Below are 22,201 nucleotides of genomic sequence, written 5' to 3'. Positions count from 1 at the left end.
TGGAGTCCATCAGGAAAGGAAAATTACGGTAAGTATTTTGATAGGAATTTTCCGTTTTCCTGACAGACTCCATGGCAGCAACGTGTGGGAAATAACTCGCCAAACACACTCGGGTGGGAAAAAAATGCTGAACAAAAATTTATTTAACACTGTCCACCGACAGCACCTTTAAACCAAAATCAACAGAAGATAAACTGGCAGGTTCAACACAATAGTGAGCCATAAATGTATGAATGGATGACCAAGAGGCAGCCTTGCAGATAAACTCAGGAGCCACATGACGTGAAGCTGCCCAAGAAGTAGAGAGACTTCTCGTGGAATGTGCCTTAACCGCCTCAGGAGGAGCCAAGCCCTTCTCATTATAAGCCCACTGGATCGCCTGAACCACCCATGTGGAGATGGATCTGACCGAAGCCCTAAGGCCTTTGCTTTTACCATGAAAAAGAACAAAAAGATAATCTGATTGCCGGAAAGAAGCTGTCGCCTCCAGGTATCGTTTCAGGATAACTCCCATGTCGAGAGGATGAAGATCCTGACTAGCAGCAGAATTAAAGGTAGGAAGGGTAATGTCCTGATTTTCGTGAAAGACTGAGGTAACCTTTGGGTTCGAACCCAGCATTGGCACTAGGACCACTCTGTCAGGGAAGAATGTGAGGAAAGGTTCCTTTGATTCTAAAGACTGAATCTCAGAGACTCTTTTTGCTGAGGATATGGCTACCAAAAAAGATGTCATTAGGGACAATTCTTTGACTGAAAGTGTTCTGTCCAGATGAGAGAAGAAGTCGAGAACTAGCGGTAAATCCCACTTGGGGAACCTAGGTTTCCTCTGTGGTCTAAGTCTAATTGCTCCTTTAAAAAATTGCTGAACCAAGGGATGTTTAGCCCAGGATACTCCAGAAAAGGAGAGACTTGCACACGAAGAGCGCTGACAGATAGGGGAATGTCTAGTCCGGACTGTAAGAAACCCAGAACATCCTGAACCGTCAAATTACCACTGGAGCAAGACCTGGAAGACAAGTGACTTGTGAATCTAGACCAAATCCTCTCATATACCTGGTTGGTACTTTTCCTCCTTGCACTCATGAGAGTAGGAATGGCCTCCTTTGGACAACCCAGAGCCTCTAACCTTCCCCTCTCAAAAACCAGACCCTCAGACATAGATGGGCCGGGCAGGGATGGAGCTTCGAGCCCTGGGATAGAAGATCGGGTCTGAGAGGTAAGGGAATCGGATCTCTGACATTGAGGAGCATTAGAAGCGGAAACCATGGCCTGTTGGGCCAATAAGGTATTACAGCTATCACCTCTACTGCTTCTGTTTTGAGTCTCGGCAGGAACTGTAGAATAATAGGAGTTGGAGGAAAGGCGTAAGCTTTGTTGAACCACCATCGATCCGTCAGAGCATCCACTCCGTAGGCCTGAGGATCCCGAAACCTGGAATAATACCTTGCCAGCTTCTTGTTGCAAGGGGAGGCAAATAGGTCGACCTCTGGGGAGAACCACAACATTAGAATCCACCTGAAAACTTCTTCGTGAAGGGACCATTCGTTGTTGTCCAGACTGACCTGAGACAGAAAATCCGCTTGGACGTTCTGTGTTCCTGGAACATAAGTTGCTGTAATGTTGACCAGGTTCTTCTGAGCCCAAGACATGATTGGCTCTACCTCCTGAAGAAGGGAGAGACTCCGAGTACCTCCTTGTCTCCTTATATATGCCACTGCTGTTGTGTTGTCTAGTCTGAGTAGGACCGAGGTTCCTGAGACCAGATGACGAAAGGCTAGGAGCGCCTGGAAGGCTGCCCTCAATTCTAGAATATTCGACACCATCCTCCTGGAAGGAAAGTCCCAGGTGCCTTGTGCTACTTCCGTCAAACAGTGGGCGCCCCAGCCCCTGTTGCTGGCATCCGAAGTTTTTGTTACCCATGAGATGGGGAGAATGGAATGACAATTGAATAGGTTCTCCTTCCGAAGCCACCAGAGCAGAGAGATTCTCATTGAAGATGTGATCCGGATAGGTTGAGTCTTGTTGCCTAGCCATTGGTGAAGAAACCCTTTTTGGAACGGTCTCATCTTCCATTGGGCCCACTTCACCATTGGAATCGTGGCCACCATGGTGCCAATAATTCTCAGGCACTGAAGAGCCGGAAGATGGGAGGCTGAGAGGGCCGGACGAATTCTGTCTCGAATTACCACTACTTTCTCTTCGGGTAATGAGATGGTACCCTTCACTGTGTTGACGAGTGCGCCTAGGAACACAAGAGACTGGGAAGGAATTAACTGACTCTTTTCTAGATTCAGGATCCAACCTAACTCTTGAAGAGTGGAGATAACCTGACCCTTGTGCAATAACAGACGGTCTCTGTCCTGGGCTAGCAGCAGAAGATCGTCCAAATAGTGGTGAAGACGAATTCCCTTGGTTCTCAATAGAGCCACTACGGCCAACAACACTTTTGAGAACACTCGGGGGGACGTTGAAAGTCCGAACGGGAGACATACGAACTGGAGATGTAGTTTTCCTACTGAAAATCGCAGAAACTGCTGAAAATCTTCTGCCACAGGGACATGAAAGTAAGCGTCCTTTAGGTCTATTGAAATCATCCAGTCGCCTGACTGGACTGACTGTTGTATTGTTGACAAGGTTTCCATCTTGAACCTTTCCTTCTTGATAAAACGATTCAGATGTGTAAGGTCTATGACTGGTCTCCAAGAACCGTTTTTCTTTTGGACCATAAAAAGAGGAGAATAAATTCCTCTCCCTCGTTGATCGTCTGGCACGGGTACGGCAGTGCCTTGAGCCAATAAAGATTTCACGTAGGCCAACAAGATCTGCCTTTTTTATTCTGTGGCTGGAAATGAAGTGGGAACATACTTTAGACTTGGGGACCTGCTGAAGGTCCAAGAATGGCCTGAAGAGACCGTTCTGACGGTCCAGAAGTCCTGGATTGAGGCCGCCCAGACATGCCGAAAATGTAGAAGACGAGCCCCCACCTGGCCTATCTGAGCGGGCCCAATCTCAAAAAGATTTGGTTGGTTCCCTCTCTCCTGTCGCACTGTTCTTGGCGGATTTCTTGAAGGATGACTGCCTTGATTTCCATGATCTGGAATATTCCCGACCCGGTATAGCTACGGGCCTCCCTGGCCTGCTCTTGATACTGCTTTTTAGGAAAAAATCTCCTCTGGCTTTTTAAACGTCTATCCTGAGGAAGAAACCCCGACTTACCACCAGTGGCCCGGGTTATGGCATTATCCAATTTATTCCCAAAAAGGGAAGAACCCTCGAAAGGGATACGGCACCACACCTGTTTAGATGCTGGATCAGCCAGCCAGGGACGGAGCCAAAGGGCCCGTTTGGCGGTTACAGCTGAAAGCATGACCCAGGACACTAGGCGGATGATGTCAATCGAAGCCTCCCCCAGAAAAGCCGAAGCAAGCCGTAACTCTTGGATAGGAGAGTTTTTAGCGACTTCATCCGAAATGTTTCTGAGGGTATCATCCACACCGTCCGTCCAGACTTCCATGGCTTTGGACATTGCCGCTAAAGCCAATGCTGGCTTGCATGCCATACCAGCAGTGAGGTAGACTCTCTTTAAATCGGAATCAATCCGCCTATCTAAGGCATCCTTGAATGAAACTGTATCCTCCAATGGAAGGGTCACATGTTTTACTAGTCTCATCACCGCTGCATCCACGAGTGGAGCTGATTCCAGATACTTGACCTCATCCTCCTTAAAGGGATATAACCTTAGGACTTTTGAGAGCATACTATTCTTTTTCTCAACTTTACTCCATTCATCCGTGATGACCTCACCAAGTTCAGACAGGAATGGAAAGTTAAGACGCTCCCTTTTAAGTTGCTTGAAATACTTCCTTTGTTTGGAAGGATTAGCCACCTCATCTTCCCAGTTCAAAGCCTCTCTGATGGCCTTCACCAAGGGGGAAAGTAAGGCAAAGTCAAACCCCACACAGGGACTATCTTTCTCAGATTCACTGTCTGAAGCAGCAGCTGAATGGTGGATTGTTAAAGAGGACTCCCAGAGCTCTTGAGCATGCGACTCCCTGACTGGTGACTGAGGTGATTCTGACTGAGGCACAGGGGTCTGATTGGCCCCGATCCCCTTGAGGGATTCTTTCACCACTTTTTCCACAAGGGATCTTAGTTGCTGGTCCGTACCCCCTCTCTCACTAGAGGCTTTGGAAAAGCAGAGGTCACACAGGGATTTCCCAATAGGAACTTGCGATCTGCATCCCCAGCAAGTATTAATAACAGAGTGGCTGGAATGAGCCCTGGAGGAGCGAGATCGATCCTCGCTACGGCGCCCAGATCTTGAGGGTGAGCCGTGATGTTTAGACTTAGAATATGAGTGCCGGTGGTAAGACTTAGAAGAATCGCTTCCTCTGTGCGTTGAGCTGCGTTGCTGTTCTGATCTAGATGGGCTAAGACAGAGATAGAAGAGACATACAGATAAGGAAAGATAACACACTGACTAATACCGGACCCCTCCCCCCCCCCTTACTTCCCCCCCAGACAGTACCTATTATGAGAGGGCTGGCCACATACAGGCGGAGGTGAGTCCATATCTCTAGGGGTCTCCATAAATGCTGCAAAGACATATAAGTAAGGCTGAGGGCACCATACACACACACACACGCCCACCCCCTTCTTCCCAGAAGGCCACCTACCTCCACAGCAGAAAACCTGGACAAGGGAAAGTCACGTAATAACCAGCAAGCATTCCCAAAGCTTGCAGGCTATTTTCTAAGTTTAAATAAGGCGCCTTAATGACGTCATCACCGCGTCCTGTGCACCGCTACTGCATTTTGCCTCTATCGCGCATGCGCGAACCAAGCCTCGATCCTGTGCCGTACGCGCGCATGCGCAGAACGAACGTATCAACGAAAACCAGGAAGTGAGCGGCGGCTGGAATGCAGGCTAATCCGACCGCCATGCCTATACCCACATACATAGACACAGAAAAACGAACGGAAAATTAAGGAGAAAAGGCAAGGAACAAACACAAACTGCTGCCATGAAAAAGAGGAACAATCTTACCGCTCCCACACGATCGTCTCCAGGCCGAAGGTAAGCACAATACATACCGGACTTCTCAGGGCAAAATAGGTCACCTGCTATTTAGCTGGGCTATCCGACCGAATGCGCAGCCTGCCTGCCAGTGGCTAGGCTCCTGGCTTTCCTCCAGCGCTTATATCCAAATGCCCACTCCATACCCTGCTAGTAGCTAGGGCTTAACGGAGTTATGCGACAATTCCATCCACAGTCGCTCTTCGGCCAAACCAACAACGGAATCATGTGGGAGCAATCTTCAGGTAGAAAGACCGTAATGGGTCCTACGGAGGAGGACAAAAAAAGAACACGGCCATGGGCAGGGAGCAAAGATTTATGGGAGTAGTGTCCTATAGGGTAGTGGAGGCGGGACTTAACCCACACGTTGCTGCCATGGAGTCTGTCAGGAAAAATGTGTTTTTTCCTTTCCCAATGAGCGACAAGCATTTCTGACATTGAGACCGGGTTCACACTGGTGCAGGGATCTGACTTGGATCCCTGCCAATACCAGGCACTGTGTTTGGTATGAATCATGAGGGGGAACTCCAAGCCAAATTTTAAATAGAAAACCGGCATGAGTTCCCCTCCAAGAGCATACCAGGCCCTTAGGTCTGGTATGTCGCAATGCTTGCAGGGAACGGAGCCCAGAACACAGTACATCGGGTGGAGGACACAGCCCATGGACACAGCAAGAGGACATCTCAGGATCCTGGGAACAAGGTAAATAACTTTGCCTGGATCCTGCGATGCAATCCCAAGTGTGAATCGGGGGTTACCACTTTTGGTAGTGAAAATTTACCCCGAGTCACACTCAGGAATACCGCTAGGAAGGTTTTTATTTTTTGCGATATAAGTGAAAAAACACTGAACTTAATTTCTATTATAACATTTTGCAAATATGTAGTTTTTCTTCAAAAATTTAGGCCAACATTTATACTGCTACATTTCTTTGGTTAAAAAAAATAGTGTATATTATTTAGTCTGTTTGAAAATTATAAAGTCTACAAGCTATGATATGTATAAATGAAAATTGATCAATCCTGATGTACTGACTACCTATCTCATATCTCAGGCCCATAAATTCCAGGACAGTACAAATACCCCCCCCCCCCCCATTACCCTTTTTTGGAATGTAGACAATCAAAGGTATTTAGTAAGGTGGGTTTTTGAGGTTGTACTTTTTTACCACACTTCTTTGGAAAATTAAGAAATTAAATAAAATTTTTAACAAAATTGTCAAATTAAGAAGTTATTTGTCTTACACGGCATTGGAATAATTGAAATTACACCCCAAAATACATTCTGCTACTCCTCCTGAGTATGGTGATGCCATATGTGTGAGACTGTGAGACACTTTCACATCCTAGCCACGTAGAGAGGTGCAACATCCAAGGAGCACCTTCAGGTGTGCTATAGATATATTGTAAAATACACATCTAATTTCCTGATGACCTATCATACTTTTGAAGGCCATGGAGCACCAGGACAGTGGAAACACTCACAAAATGGCCAATATATTCTATGAGGCATCTGAACATATCATTTTTTCCACAAGTTTTTGGAAAATATGAAAAGAAATTATTATTTTATTTTTTTTACACAAAGATGTATAAATATATCATGTTTATTAAAGTTTAGAGCTGAACCTTGTACAATTAAAACTTTATTATGACCAGTACTCATAAAAATGGGAATATGGTGGAAGCTCTATGCATGCTGTAGATACTTCATAAGGTATACAGAACATTTTCTCCATATGAAATTACCAGTATATGCCCTGTTTTGAACTAAGAGATGACATCCTGAAAAAACACTCAGGGTAAAGCAAGAATATACACTAATATTCCTATATTGGTATGAAGGTGTCACCACTACACATTATAAATGTATAAAATGGACTCCAAAGTAAAAGGAAGAAAAAATGAAAAAAAAAATAACAACACAGAACTTTAGTGTAAAATTGAATCCTGCGATAATATTGATGCGGGATCTTAGGAAATATTGCTGAAATAACACCCAGGTTGCCATTATATTCAAAAACTGTAAAATTCTACCATCCTTATAGATGACAATTTGCTAATTTTTATAATTTTCATTTACTTGCTTAACTACATCCATCACATTAGGCACCTCATTTGTTTTCAATTTTCTTAGCATGAGGTAAAGAGGTAGAGATTTCAGATATATTGATACTAAGAACTGCCTGCTCTACATTGGGTATAACTACAATCCCTGTAACTCATGAAAGTAACCTGATATTTTTGGCTCACAAACTGTGGAGATGAAAGCAGGACCAGATTTTGTGAAGCAATGTATATGTATTCCTGCATCCTCTCCAGCATACTGTATTTTGGTGACATTAGTGAAAAATTTTGGTAAGGAGTAGTCTCAAGCAAGGTCTTCAAATGGGATTAGTCCCCTTATCATAGGATAGGGATTTGTTTTGCATTTGGTAGAGGTATCAGAGTGATTACTAAAGTCTCACCAGACTTATTGCAGAGACTACTGGATAATCTATAGAATGCTTTGGTTTTCTAAAGCCGCGTACACACGTAGCCGTCTGTCCGACGTACTTAGTCTGGCGGACTTCCCGCCAGACTGTCCGTCGGACTTTCCGAACGGGCTACTTGCCCACACATGGCACTTTTTCAGCGGACTAATACGGCGTACTAAGTCCGCCATACTATCTGCCCTACTTTTGAAATGAACGGACTCGCCCACACACGCGGAGGAAAGTCCGCTCATTTCGAGTGCGTCTCCAGGTAGGCAGGGCCCGCGAAGGATACGCCGCTGGCCCCGCCGCCTGGTATGGACTTAAAGGGGAACCCCAACGCCGAAAAAAATTGGCGTGGGGGTCCCCCCAAAGTCCACAACAGACCCTTGTCCGAGCACGCTACCCTGCCGGCCAGGAAAGGAGGGGCGAGCGAGCGCCCCCCCCCCCCCCCTCCTGAGCCGTACCAGGCCGCGTGCCCTCAACAAGGGGGGCCCCCCACCCCAAAGCACCTTGTCCCCATGTTGATGGGGACGAGGGCCTCTTCCCGACAACCCTGGCCGTTGGTTGTCGGGGTCTGCGGGCGGGGGCTTATCGGAATCCGGGAGCCCCCTTTAATAAGGGAGCCCCCGGATACCGGCCCCCCACCCTATGTGAATGAGTATGGGGTACAATGTACCCCTACCCATTCACCTGTAAAATAAAGTACAAAAAAAACACAACACACAAGATAAAATAATTTATTGCACAGCTCCAGGGATCTTCCGTCTTCGGGGGTCTTCTCGCCGGACTCCTCCGCTATCTTCTTGTAGCTCTTTTACTAGCGGAGGAGTCCGGCGAGAAGACCCTTATAAATCTATACCTGAAGGGCCTGGTATAGATTTTGGGGGGACACCTACACCATTTTTGGCGCAAAGTTCCCCTTAATATTCATACCAGACCCAAGGGGCCTGGCAATGGACTGGGGGGAACCCATGCCATTTTTTTCAATGATTTTTATCTATATTGCTGGGATCTGACAATACATTACAGCTGCGAGCAGTTTTGAATTTGATTTTTTTCCTTTAGAAATTTAATTTTGCTGTGGTATTGTTATAAACACAGGATAAATGCGCTACTTTACAGGCATACTAAGGACACCCCCCAGGCATGATATTTAAAGGAATATTTCATGTTTATTGTTTCACTTTAAGCATTATTAAAATCACTGCTCCTGATAAAAACAGCCTTTTTAAAAATGTTTTTTTTTGCGTTGATACATGTCCCCTGGGGCAGGACCCAAGTCACGATACAGTTTTTATGACAATAACTTGCATATAAGCCTGTAAAATTTGCACTTTCATTTTTTCATGCTAGTGTCCCATAGACTTTAACAGTGTTCCGTGGCTTTTGAATTTGCCACAAACACTGCATAATGTTCGCTGTTTGGAGAACACCCAATGTTTGAGTTGAACTTATGTTCGACCCGAACATCAGGCTCATCACTAATACACATTGATTAGGGTGTACAGAGAATTATTGATTCCACAAATCATTATTATGTATCTACCCAAAATATCAGTAATCACTTCCACTTGTTTGAAGAAGACTGTATTTTTCAGAGCGATAGCTACTTCTCTGTTTTTTCTAGTGTGTTAGCGAAATATAAATGTTGGAAATGGCAGTGTTGAAAAGATAGTGGCTTAAAGTGGTTGTATAGCCAAATTGGGGACTTTTACCTTCAGGAAAGCCTACAATAAGGCTTATCTGTAGGTAAAAAAAATATCTCCTAAACCTGTATGGTTTAGGAGATATTCCCCGCGCAATGTGCTGCTGACTGCAGCGGCGCATGCGCACAGGTGATTCCCTGCCGCAGAGAAATCTCCCACGCGCTAGCGCGGGAGTGACGATATCGCGGCTCCGGCCACTCACAGCGACGGAGCCACGATACCCGGAAGAAACGCAGAAGGAACACGTCAGCTCCCTCGGCGTGGATCGGGACAGATGTTGGGGCCTAAGGTAGGTTCTAAGGTATTTCATAATGAGCTAGTATGCAGTGCATAATAGCTCATTCTACCTTTTGCTTTGCAGGTGAGAAAAAAAATTCAGCGGGTTTACAACCGTTTTAAGAGACAAAAGGTGTGTCTCCTGTAAGCATTTGGAAACAAGATATGCCTGTGCTTAGATCCCAATAGCTTGTAAATGCATATAATCTATCAGGTGCTAAAGGAACATGACCACATGTTAACACTAAAAATACTGGATGGACCCTCTGCACACTGCTATATACCCTTTCTAGCAAACTTTCCAATAAAAATAGGGATATTTAGTTTGCACATATTGCAATACAAGTTTAAGATGGTCAACTGTGTCAAAGTAATCCCTCTTCGGCCAGTCCTCTCCTCTGCTCATAGGTGTGCACAGCCTATTGTATTAGGGTGTGTCCCCCAAAACTTAAACACACATGCCTGTATATATATATATTTATATATATATATATATATATATATATATATATATACACATACATAGACTGTATATATATATATATATATACACACATACATAGACTGTATATATACATACACACAACCTTATAAATAAATGCAAAAAAACATTTTAAAATGTATTAAAACATGGACAGTGCCAATAGGATAGAGATTGGTGTCAGTAAGCCAGTGGACTTTGTCAGTAGGGCAGAAGAGGGTGTCAGTAGAGAAGTGGTAGATGTCATGGGAGCACAGAGTAGTTTTAGTGTTTTATTGTTAGTAGTTTTTTTATGTATTTTTTTGTTATCTGTTTTAGAATTAAATTTTTTGTATTTTTTTTTTCTGCACAGTGAATAAATGGGAGATGCTATGTGCTGAGCGATGTCCTGTTCATTTGAAAACTGAAGGATAGTAAGCACAGTTTGCTATACTTCAATTATTAATAAACGCAGTGACTGATTAGTACCGATCACTTCCGAAAAGGAAGGGTTGGTAAATTATATATTTACTAGCTCCATCCTGAAACAATCCCCACAGCAGCCGTGGGAGAGGGAGGGAAGCCAGGAGTGCTTCGAGGGGGGGGGGGGCACACGGAGGGCTCAAGCACACCCTGCACACCCCTGCACAGGCGTATCGCTCTGCCACTGTAAATGCTACTGTGGACACAATGCCACTGGGACAAACAGACACAAAATGGGTGAGAGCTACAAAGAATAGGTCTAGCCACTGACATACAATACAACAGAAACAAGATATACCTGTGCTCAGATCCCAATAGCTTGTACATGCATATAATCTACCAGGGTCAGACCTTAACCTTGCAGCTCTCCCCCATTTTATCTCTGTTTGCCCCATGTTGCTGCAATATATGTTGGCTGCAATACCTTAACCCCTCCTTTCCCAGACACCTGGGAGGGAGGGGATCTGAATCACCATGTCCCCATTAGCTGAGTGGAAAAATGACTTCCAACTCTCTATTGAAAACATAATTGAAATTTGTAATAGTATAGTATAATACCTATAAAAAACATCCCCAACACAGAGGGAAAAAGAGAGAGCTAAATAGAAATTTTGGTTTGTTGGTGTGGAGTCAAAACCTGCTTAGAAGGCAGCTATGCACACCACTATGCCACACAGATTCAGGGAGCAGTGTTGGATAGGCAATGATTAGATGTTTCAATGCTACTTACATAAAAGCATGAAATATCTATCTATCTGGAATATCTATCTGTGTTGGACATCCATCCACCAGTATGTCAGATAGATTTGTGAGATCCTGATCCAGGATGGTCATGGCAGTTTTTATAGAGGTTATAATTAAGCTAAATATCTGCAATAAATGTTGGCTGCAATATCTTAAATCCTCCTTTCTCAGACACCTGGGAGGGGAGGGGATCTGAATCACTGTGTCCCCATTAACCACTTTCAGACCGGAACATTTTGCTGGTCAATGACCAGAGGTCTTTTTACAATTTGGCACTGCGCTGCTTAAACTGGTAATTGCGCGGTCATGCAATGTTGTACCCAAACAAAATTTGCGTCCTTTTCTTCCCACAAATAGAGCTTTCTTTTGATGGTATTTGATTGCCTCTGCGATTTTTATTTTTTGCGATATAAACGTAAAAAGACTGCAAATTTTGAAGAAAAATTATATTTTTTACTTTTTGTTATTAGAAAAATCCAATAAACTCAATTTTAGTCATACATTTAGGCCAAAATTTATTCAGCCATATGTCTTTGGTAAAAAAAAAGTCAATAACTGTATATTTATTGGTTTGCGCAAAAGTTGTCACATCTACAAACTAAGGTACGTTTTCTGGAATTTACGCAGCTTTTAGTTTACGACTGCCTATCTCATTTCTTGAGGTGCTAAAATGGCAGGGCAGTACAAAACCCCCCCAAATGACCCCATTTTGGAAAGTAGACCCCCTAAGGAAATTGATAAGAGGCATGTTGAGCCCATTGAATATTTTTTTTTTTTACACAAAGTTGTCACTAAATGATATATTGCTCACACATGCTATGGGCATATGTGAAATGACACCCCAAAATAAATTCTGCTGCTTCTCCTGAGTACGGGGATACCACATGTGTGGGATTTTTTGGGAGCCTAGCCGCGTACGGGGCCCCGAAAGCCAAGAACCGCCTTCAGGTTTTCTAAGGGCGTAAATATTTGACTTCACTCCTCACTACCTATTACAGTTTTGAAGGCCATAAAATGCCAAGGTGGCACAAAACCCCCACAAATGACCCCATTTTAGAAAGTAGACACCCCAAGCTATTTGCTGAGAGGCATGTTGAGTCCATAGAATATTTTATATTTGGCACAAGTTGCGGGAAAATTACAAACTTTTTTTTTTTATTATTTTTTTTTCACAAAGTTGTCACTAAATGATATATTGCTCACACATGCTATGGGCATATGTGAAATGACACCCCAAAATAAGTTCTGCTGCTTCTCCTGAGTATGGGGATACCACATATGTGGGACTTTTTGGGAGCCTAGCCACGTACGGGGCCCCGAAAACCAAGCACCGCCTTCAGGCTTTCTAAGGGCGTAAATTTTTGACTTCACTCCTCACTACCTATTACAGTTTTGAAGGCCATAAAATGCCAAGATGGCACAAACCCCCCCCCCAAATGACCCCATTTTGGAAAGTAGACACCCCTAAATTTAGGGGTACACTAGTGAGACTCACAGGTAAAAAAGCACCTAGGCTGTCAGCGACTGTATCAAAACGCTACAAGAAAAACTGTTAGCGATCGCAGGGATCAGGCCTGACTCTGCGAACGCTGCAGTTATGCGTGTTGTGTTTTGTAAGTGACAGTGATCGATCGAAACTGCACTTGGGTGGGCTGGTCTGGGCTTGGCGGAGGGGCTAAACGCAGGTGCTAGCAGGTATCTGGGCTGATCCCGCTAACAATGCGTTTTGGGAAACATAAACTGCTGGCGACGCTAATATAGATCTGATCAGATACTATATTACTAAGGGAGGTGTATGCTTTGTGCGTGGGTGTTAGGGGTACTGGCACTAACCTGACGCTGCCTGGGGCGACGCAGACCTTATCTGACCCTCAAACTTATATCACCCGCCGGGTGATCAGGGGGTTAAACCTTTATTAGGTAATAAATGGCGGGTGCCTGAAACTATAAAAAAATAACTAACCAACCAGCGTCACCTGTAACAGTTATATGGTGATCACTGGTGAAAGGGTTAACTAGGGTGCAATCAGGGGGCTTTATGCGGTAGTATATGGGGGTCCCTGGCGCTATAAAAAGCTGCGGCGAACCTAAATACCTACCTGCCTAACTAGCGTCACCTGTGACACTAATACAGCGATCAGAAAAATTATTGCTTATTAGGCTGGGTTCACACTGGAGCGATGCAGGAACGCCACGAATCCGTGGCGGGTTCCCGCATCGCATGCCTCCCGGCGGCAGTTCACACTGCCCTATGCGAACTGCTGGGAGTGTCAGTGAAATGTTAATGACACCCCCAGATGAGTTCGCATATCGCAGTGCGATCTGCAAACTCGGATCGCATGGTGTGAACACCCATGCGATCCGATTCTGCTGCGGACCAAAAAAAGGGTCCCGTGTGAATTTGCGGCGGGTGCGACGAAAAAATTTAGCCATACTATCTGTATGGCTGAACTCGAATCGCACAGAGATCGGATGTGATTTGCACTGCAGTGCGGTGCGAATCACATCCGTTCTCATAAACCGCTGCAATGTGAACCCAGCCTTAGTGACACTGGCGACGGGGGGTGATCACGGGGTTAAACCTTTATTGGGGGGTTAGGGGGTACCTTAGAACTAAAGGGGGCTAACCCTAACTGCCCTAACAGTTATTACAGTCACAAATGACACCAATGCAAAAAAAAAAAAATGCAATTGGTGTCACTGTGACTGGGGGGGCAGGGGTAATTGGGGGGGTGATCGGGGGGTGAAGGGGGGGTGTGAGTGTGCCTGGCATGTTCTACTGTGTAGTGTCGTGTTGGTGCAACTCACCGATCCTCTCTCCTCGGTGCCGGAACGAAAAATACAGACACGGAGGAGAGATTACATCACTTCCTCTGCCTGTGTTTACATTACAGGAGAGGAAGTGATGTCACGGAGCATTTCCATTCGTCGGGAGCGATCGCGAGGGGGTGGCCATGAATGAATGGCCACCCCCTCATCCCGGATCGCTCCCGAACGAATACCGACCGCCGCAGGCACCGGGGGGGGGCCCGATCGGGCCCCCCACCCGCGGGAAGGCAGGGACGTATATATACGCCCATATGCCTGCCCGTGCCATTCTGCCGACGTATATCGTCGTGCGGCGGTCGGCAAGTGGTTAACTGAGTGGGAAAACGTCCACTACGTGGTCGTCCCTATAGTCACACATGCATGACCATGAACCACTTCCGTGTCACATCCAGCTCTGGTTAGCCATAATTTCTGACATTGGAAATGTTTAATTTCCAGAGACCAGGTGGGTGACATGTTAGAGAACTCTGCCAACATGGAGGTACACCCACACACAAGGTCTCAATGTTTATGACATATCTGGGGACAGGGGAAAATTCCCCATGTCTAGGGATGTCCAGTGGGAGGATTACTCCCCACTGCCTGGATAGAGTGTGAATGAATGTAGGCCCCACGTTGCAATTTTTTTCCCATGAGGGCCGTGTCGGCCATGCATAAAGGGGGCCCCTGACCCCAGAGTCTCTGCTGTTTCCGTACATCCTATAATTCCCAAAAGGACAGTTTGACAACACATAATAAACATTTTTACAATCAACAATATTAATTCAAATCCAGACAATCTATCATCCAAAAAAATATTTGTGGGCGAGTTTTGTATAGTTTGTCATAGACAGGCTGTTCTAGGAGAGGGCACTGTGATTTATCGTTGAAATACAGGAATCGCATGATGATGTCATAGCGGGACCTGGACATTTCTGTATTTTCCAAAAACTAGTTGCAAAAAAATTATATCTCACCTCTTAAAAATACCTCAAGGTTTCTGCCTTTATAAATGTGGTAAGTTTGTGGGTGTTTCTACTGTCCTGGCATTCAGGTCCTCCAACCATGTCATAGATAGCTAGAAAATTAGATTCATAATTTATGTCCCTTGAAAGCCTAAAGGTGCTTTGGGTCCCTCTAGCATTGATAGCTGTGTATAGAAAATTATTTTTATTTTTTTAATCTTCTTTTTTCAAAAACTTGTGGCAAAATAACTGATCTTCAAAAGACTCATCATGTTTCTAATTAAATACTTTGTTTCTCCTGTTCTGACGCTTCAGAAGACAATTCTTGAGCCCCTGAAGTGTCAGAACAGGAAAAATATCCACAAAATAGTGTAGTAGTTAGGAAATCAGATGCAAAATGTATACCCCATGAAAGCTTGAAGCACTTATTGAATTGTTGGCCCCTTTATATGTCTAGGCAGTGAAAAAGTCTTACACATGTGGTATCCTCATAAAAAATTTTTGTTAAAATAACATATATATATATATATATATATATATATATATACTTTCTTCAAAAATATATACTTTCTTAATTTTAGAAAAAAAAGTGACAACTCAAAAAAAAAAACGCAAATGCAAACGCAAATGCAAATGCAAATGCAAAAAGTATTTTGCATTGTCCACTTTCCAAAAATTGGTAGTTTTGGGGGTGTCTGTACTGTCCTAGCATGTTAAGACCTCAATAAATGAGATCAGTGGTCAGGACATTGGAGCTCATCAGTTATCAAATATGTTATGTATACCATGGTTTGCAGACTCGATAACTTTCACAGAGTCTATATAATATACACTTACTTGGTTTATTTTTACCAAATAAATGTAGCAGAATACATTCTAGCCTACATTTTTTGAAGAAAGATTATTTGCAAAGTTTTATAACACTTTTCAAAATGTTTGGTAATTTTTCCTTCATAGATAGTTCCAGTTAAAAGTTAAAATACAAAACCATGGGGAAGATTTACTAAAGCTGATGCACACAGAATCTGGTGCAGCTGTGCATAGTAACCAATTAGCTTAGCTTCTAACTTCAGCTTGTTCAGTTATGCTTGTTCAGATTCTGTGTGTACCAGTTTTAGCAAATTACCCCCACACACGTCTCTTTTAAAGGAAAACTTGTGAATTTGTTTTATTCTGCCTATACATTTCTAAATTTTAAATTGAAAATGTGTGTGTATGTATATATACTGTGTATGTGGTGTGTGTATATATGGATTCCAAAAGCTCCATGTGTATTCTAAAGAGAAAGCACTATGATAATTTTCTCTTTTTCAGCAATGCTGTCCCTCAATGGGGGTGTTCAGCAGGAGGAGAAATAAGCAGGATAAAGTATTGTTCTTTCTTTGCTCACTTCAACAACAGGCTATTTTCCTTGGACTGTAAGGGAAACTGGAAAACACGTTGTTCAAAATATTTGAATGAGAGGGAAGATAAGTGTCTTCGTCAACTTTTTGTTCATTGGTTTGCCAGCAGTATACACAAACAAATGTTCTGAAAGAAAAAAAGCCTGTAGCAGAAAGCAAGACTAAAGCTTGTACATGCTGGCCCCATTAAAAACACATCTGTGAGAGGACAATTTACAATTGGCAAATATGTTAGACAATCTAAATGTAATTACTTTCCCTGTTTAGTGCATTTCCTTAATAAAATGTATTTATTTATAGGGTAAAGACACTGCCATCAAAGTTTAATCAACAAGTTGACATTTATATTTAACACCAAAGAGTGAAACTACCATGACTTGACACTCCAAAACTTTTTTTATATCATATTCAATGTGGCATCTGCCTCATTATCAGATGAGATCAGTTGGGATCAGATGGGATAATGCTCTAGCCCAATTATTTCTTAGAAACTCAGGGACATGGCATCTTATAAAACTGCAAAGAGAGGAAAGGGTAGGCGTCCTAATCTCACAAGTAATATTCATTGGTTAACTTTGCCTTGGGATGTGTCAGTGCAGAGGCACAGATATGTGTAATGTGATACAAGCAAATTATTTCAGAGTCTTCATAGTTCATGTCCGAGAACAAGAGATAACATAAAAGAGAACAAGGCAGGGATATTTGTAAAGCTGATAACCACCTGTCTTTCTGATTAGGGATTTTGTTCTCTTATTCAGCAAAAGAAGTTAAGTTACATTCTGAAAATTAAAGAAATAATATGCATTTTATAAAATTGTTGAGAAAGTCCTCTATCAACTAAAAAGGAGCCTAAAGCTGACTTAAATAAAGAACACAAAAATGATACATATTATATAACATACAATTACAGATCAGCATTAAAATATTCAGGGATATTTAGACATTTAGATTTAACATTTGTTAAATAAAATCAAGACAATTGTTGAAAAAAAATGCTGGTTTATTTATAAGTTATAAAATCACTTGGCTTTAGTTGCAGTGCTGGTTTAATGAGTGCTTACTGATTATGTACATTCCTAGAAATCTCAGACCATGGAAAACAAATAAAAAGAAAACTGTATACAACATATATGTATAGGTCACTCAATAAGGGGTATGCCTTATGATGCACTTAACTTAACTATTTAATCACTGGGCCTTCCAAAGTGTATGGCTTGAGCATGGCTAGCAATCAGTTAATTGGAAGCAATACAGTATGTATCTATTATTTGGAAACACAGAAGCAGATCATATACTGGTATTGTGGGAGAAACTTCTGACTTTTTCCATGAAAAAGAAAAATATACACTTTTATGTTTATTTTAGTTTTTAGGTATAAAATGGTAACTTAATATCACAGTACAAATAGAATTGATGTGTGATAATCAAAATCAGTCAATCCATTTTTCAAACTGCTGAAAATGACCACATGGAGCTAGAATTTTGATACAATGAGGCCATGTGAGTATAAATATTTATAACAAGATAGGATATTGGTTTATTAAAAATTGCCAATAAACCATAAGGGCAAAATAAGTGCTTGGAGTGGATTTCAAAGATCTTCCCATAATTAAGGATTAATAATTTTTGCCATAATAAAATGAAGGATCCATTTACATTGAAAGAACTGGTGACAGTATCTCTAGTAGCAAACATCCCATGGATATAAATGTAAATATTTTAATGACGGAAGCCTCTGTAATTACAAGTAAGTATTAGGCTTCATGCACACAGGGTGTTTAACCACTTAAGGACTGAGCCTCTTTTTTTCACTTGTTGTTTACAAGTTAAAATCTTTTTCTTTTTTTTTTTTTGCTAGAAAATTATTTATAACCCCAAAACATTATATATATTTTTAACACCGTAGAGAATAAAATGGTGGTCATCGTGCACTTTTTGGAGAAAAGATACACTTTTTGAATTAAAAAATAAGACAACAGTAAAGTTAGCCCAATTCTTTTCATATTGTGAAAGATAATGTAAATTGATACCCAACATGTCATGCTTCAAAATTGTGCCAAATTCGTGGAATGGCGACAAACTTTTACCCTTAAAAATCTCCATAGGCGATATTTAAAAATTTCTAAAGGTTACCAGTTTTGAGTTACAGAGGAGAGCAAGGGCTAGAATTATTGCTCTCATGCTAACAATCACGGCGATACCTCACATGTGTTGTTTGAACACTGTTTTCATATGCGGACACTACATTCACTTCAGTGTGTGAGCTTGTCGGGGAGAGGTGCTTTAAAAACATTTATTTATTTTTTCTTATGTATTTTACTTTACATGTTTTATTGTGACACTGTTTTTTAAAACAAAAAAAAATTGGGTCACTTTATTCCTATTTCAAGGAGTGTAAACATCCCTTGTAATAGAAAAATAGAAAATAGCATGGCAGGACCTCTTAAATATGAGTTCTGGGGTCAAAAAGACCTCAGATCTCATATTTACACTCCTTTAAGAGCTATGGGCAGAAGTGACATTTGGAGCCAAGCAGGGGCCATCTTCCCCTCAGTTGGCAGCCAGGCATCCATGGGAGAGGACGCAATTGTCTCTGCCACTAACAATGGGTTCAGTAAGCGGCGGAGATGACCAGAGTGTGGCGGGAGGGGGTGGACACCTTTCCCACCGCCAATAAAAGTTGTGAATTCGCCACGGAGACCACTTTTATCTCAAAGAGAAACACACAGCATTCCTGAAAATACCAGGGTTATTGCAAGTACCTGCTGCTATAACCCCAATATTTAGCATCAAAGTACTGATTTATGAGTATGTTGTTTTGTGTGAAATGGTTAAAAACCTCTCCTGAATGCTGGAACTTGACAGCTAGTAACAGATGGTTAAAAACATCCGTTGTGCCACGTTTACATGCTGCATTTATGCATGTTTAGCTCACGTTTGTTTTATGCCGTGTACACACGGTCGGAGAATCCGTCGGAATGCGTCTTATCAGACCGTGTTGTCAGATAATCCGACTGTGTGTGGTATGCATCGGACTGATTCCCTCCGAATCTCCATCGGACCCAATTTTCCAACATGTTGGAAATATTTCCCGACCAACTGGGCCGGTCGGATGTAATCTGATCATGAGTAGAGAATTTTGATTGGACCAAGTGCCACGCATGCTCAGATCAAATTCCTACATCAAAGCTATTGGCTACTAGCCTGAATCTAGTCCCATCGTAATGAAATTACATCATCACGTTCTGAAAGATCGGATTTTTCGACAACTTAGTCCGACCATGTGTATGCAACAGTTTCTGACACAATCTGTCAGACTAAATCTGACGGACAAAATCCGACGGATTTGGTTGTCGAAATCTCCGACCGTGTGTACAGGGGCTTAGAAGTGCTTTTCACATTGTAAATGGTCAGAAATGTGTCTTCATTGAAACTGCCTATAAACGAAATGCGAATTACCGCGTTTAGATGTCAAGCATTTGGCATTTAAAATTCCAATAAACTTCTGTCCTGAATGCAATTTTTTGCTTTAAAAAAAAATGTCACTGAACTCAATTGCCTCTAAACAACTATAAACTACTCAGTGTTCGCGGGCTGCTAAAAAAGCACCCAATTGCTCCTAAACATCCATTTATCAACAGCAGTATACATGAAGCCTTAAAGGGAAACCATAGAGAATATTAAGTGTGTTTGTCACTAACTGTCTATGACATGACATGAACTGAAACCCACATTGTGCACATTATATACTGTATATACACATTTCTAAATAAGGTGGTGTTAATCAGCTTCCCTAATTAATATTTGCCAAAATAAAATCTCAGCGCCATAGGTAGTGCATTCTAGTCAGATAGAATTGTCTGGTTGATGACTATTAAGAAATCTAAACAATAAGTGTATAGCACTGCAAGAAGCAGAGACTTTAACCCCTTCCTGCCCCCACTAGCGCCGGAAGGTGGCTTAATTTGCTGGGAAGGCATACATGGCTGACAGGTGAGGAGAGAAAAAGAGAGCTGATAACCGGGTTGTGTTAAAGGGACATCGGCAATAATAATTAGGGCACTGATTATCAGTGTCCTGATTATCAGTGCAGTCAAAACAGTGCCCACTAGTGCTGTTAATCAGTGTCCACCAGTGCTGCCAATCAGTGACCATCAATGCTGCCAATCAGTGCCTCCTCATCAATCTCACCTATCAGTGCCTATCAGTGCTGCCTAACAGTGCCGCCTATTAGTGTTCATCAGCGTCTTCTTTCAGTGCTCAGATGTCTATCAGTGCAGCCTCCTCAGTACCTCCTCATCAGTACCCACCAGTGCCACATCATCAGTGCCCATCAGTATCACCTCTTCCGTGCCCATCAGTGCAGCCTCATCAGTGCCCATCAGTGAAGGTGAGAAATTACCTGTTTGCAAAATTTTATGGCAAATTATGAAAAATATTTTTTTTTACAAAGTTTTCAGGTTTTTTTTTCATTTGTTTAGCAACAAATAAAAAACCCAGTGTTTTTTTAGTTCCACCAAAGAAAGCTCTATTTGTGTAAAAAAAAAGGTAAAATTCCATATGGGTACAGTGTTGCATGACTGCGCAATTGTTATTCAAAATGTGATAGCGCTGAAAGCTGAAAATTGGCCTGGTCAGGAAGGGGGTAAAAGTGCACAATAGGTAAGTGGTTAAGGTTGATATACTAAAGGACTTCAGAATTTTATCCAAACATGTAAAAAGCATCTTCACAGTGAGCAAGAATTTGCCTTTCACATGAATGGATAATTATAGCGAATACTTGCACTATGTTTTGTATAAATATTTTAGGCCTTTTTAGTAAAATAAAAATAATGCATGCATTTGGAAGACATGAGTAAAAGTTTCATTTTGGTGGTTCTTTGATTCTTGGGTTCATATAAAAGAATTAAAAAGGAACTCTGTGTAGACACTCACACATATGATGAACGATGATATCAAAACACGACAAAAAGCAATAGCTGCATTAGCTCTGGTTAAACATAACAGGAAATCAGCATGTTATAAAAGCAAAGGGTAACATTTGTCCCTTTCCCCAATTATACACACTCGTGATATTGTGTTTTCAGGAATAACATTTTTTTAACCTTACCCAATGACCGTGTACTCACTCAACAGAAATGTTCAAATTTCACTTTTGTACAACTAACATCTTATGGACCAATACATAAGTAAAGAATAAAATTAATTTTTCAGATAACTCAATTTGAAGATTTGTGCCAACTTTTGACTCATATTAAAGCGGAGGTCCACCCTAAAGTGGACCTTCCGCTCATCGGAACCCTCCCCCCCTCCGGTGCCACAATCGGCACCTTTCAGGGGGAGGGGGGTGCAGTTACCTGGATAATCCAGGTAACTGAACCCACTTCCGGGATAGCTCTCTGCGGAAAGGGGCGTAACTTACGCCCCTTTCCGCAAGTGCCCGCCCCTTCCCGCAAGTGCCCCGCTGCCTGCTGGGAAACACACAGATCCCAGAGGCAGCGGGGAGCGTCCTTATTGCGCAGCGCGATTCGCGCATGCGCAGTAGGGAACCGGGAAATGAAGCCGAAAGGCTCCATTTCCTGATTCCCATACCCAAGATGGCGGCGGCAGGACCCGACAGACGACCTAGAGATCGGCTTCGGGTGCCTACATCGCGGGCGCGCTGGACAGGTAAGTGTCACTATTTTAAAAGTCAGCAGCTGCAGTATTTGTAGCTGCTGGCTTTTAAAAAAAAAAAAAACGCGGAGTCCCGGTGGACTCCCGCTTTAACAGAGATCTTTTGGAAAGATGGCATCAGAAAGTTT

This window comes from Lithobates pipiens, unplaced genomic scaffold, assembly GCF_037356315.1.
Source record: "Lithobates pipiens isolate NorthernLeopardFrog02 unplaced genomic scaffold, aLitPip1_a1.2 Scaffold_16, whole genome shotgun sequence".
In the NCBI taxonomy this organism is placed as follows: Eukaryota; Metazoa; Chordata; class Amphibia; order Anura; family Ranidae; genus Lithobates; species Lithobates pipiens.
Note: the sequence above shows the minus strand (reverse complement) of the source record.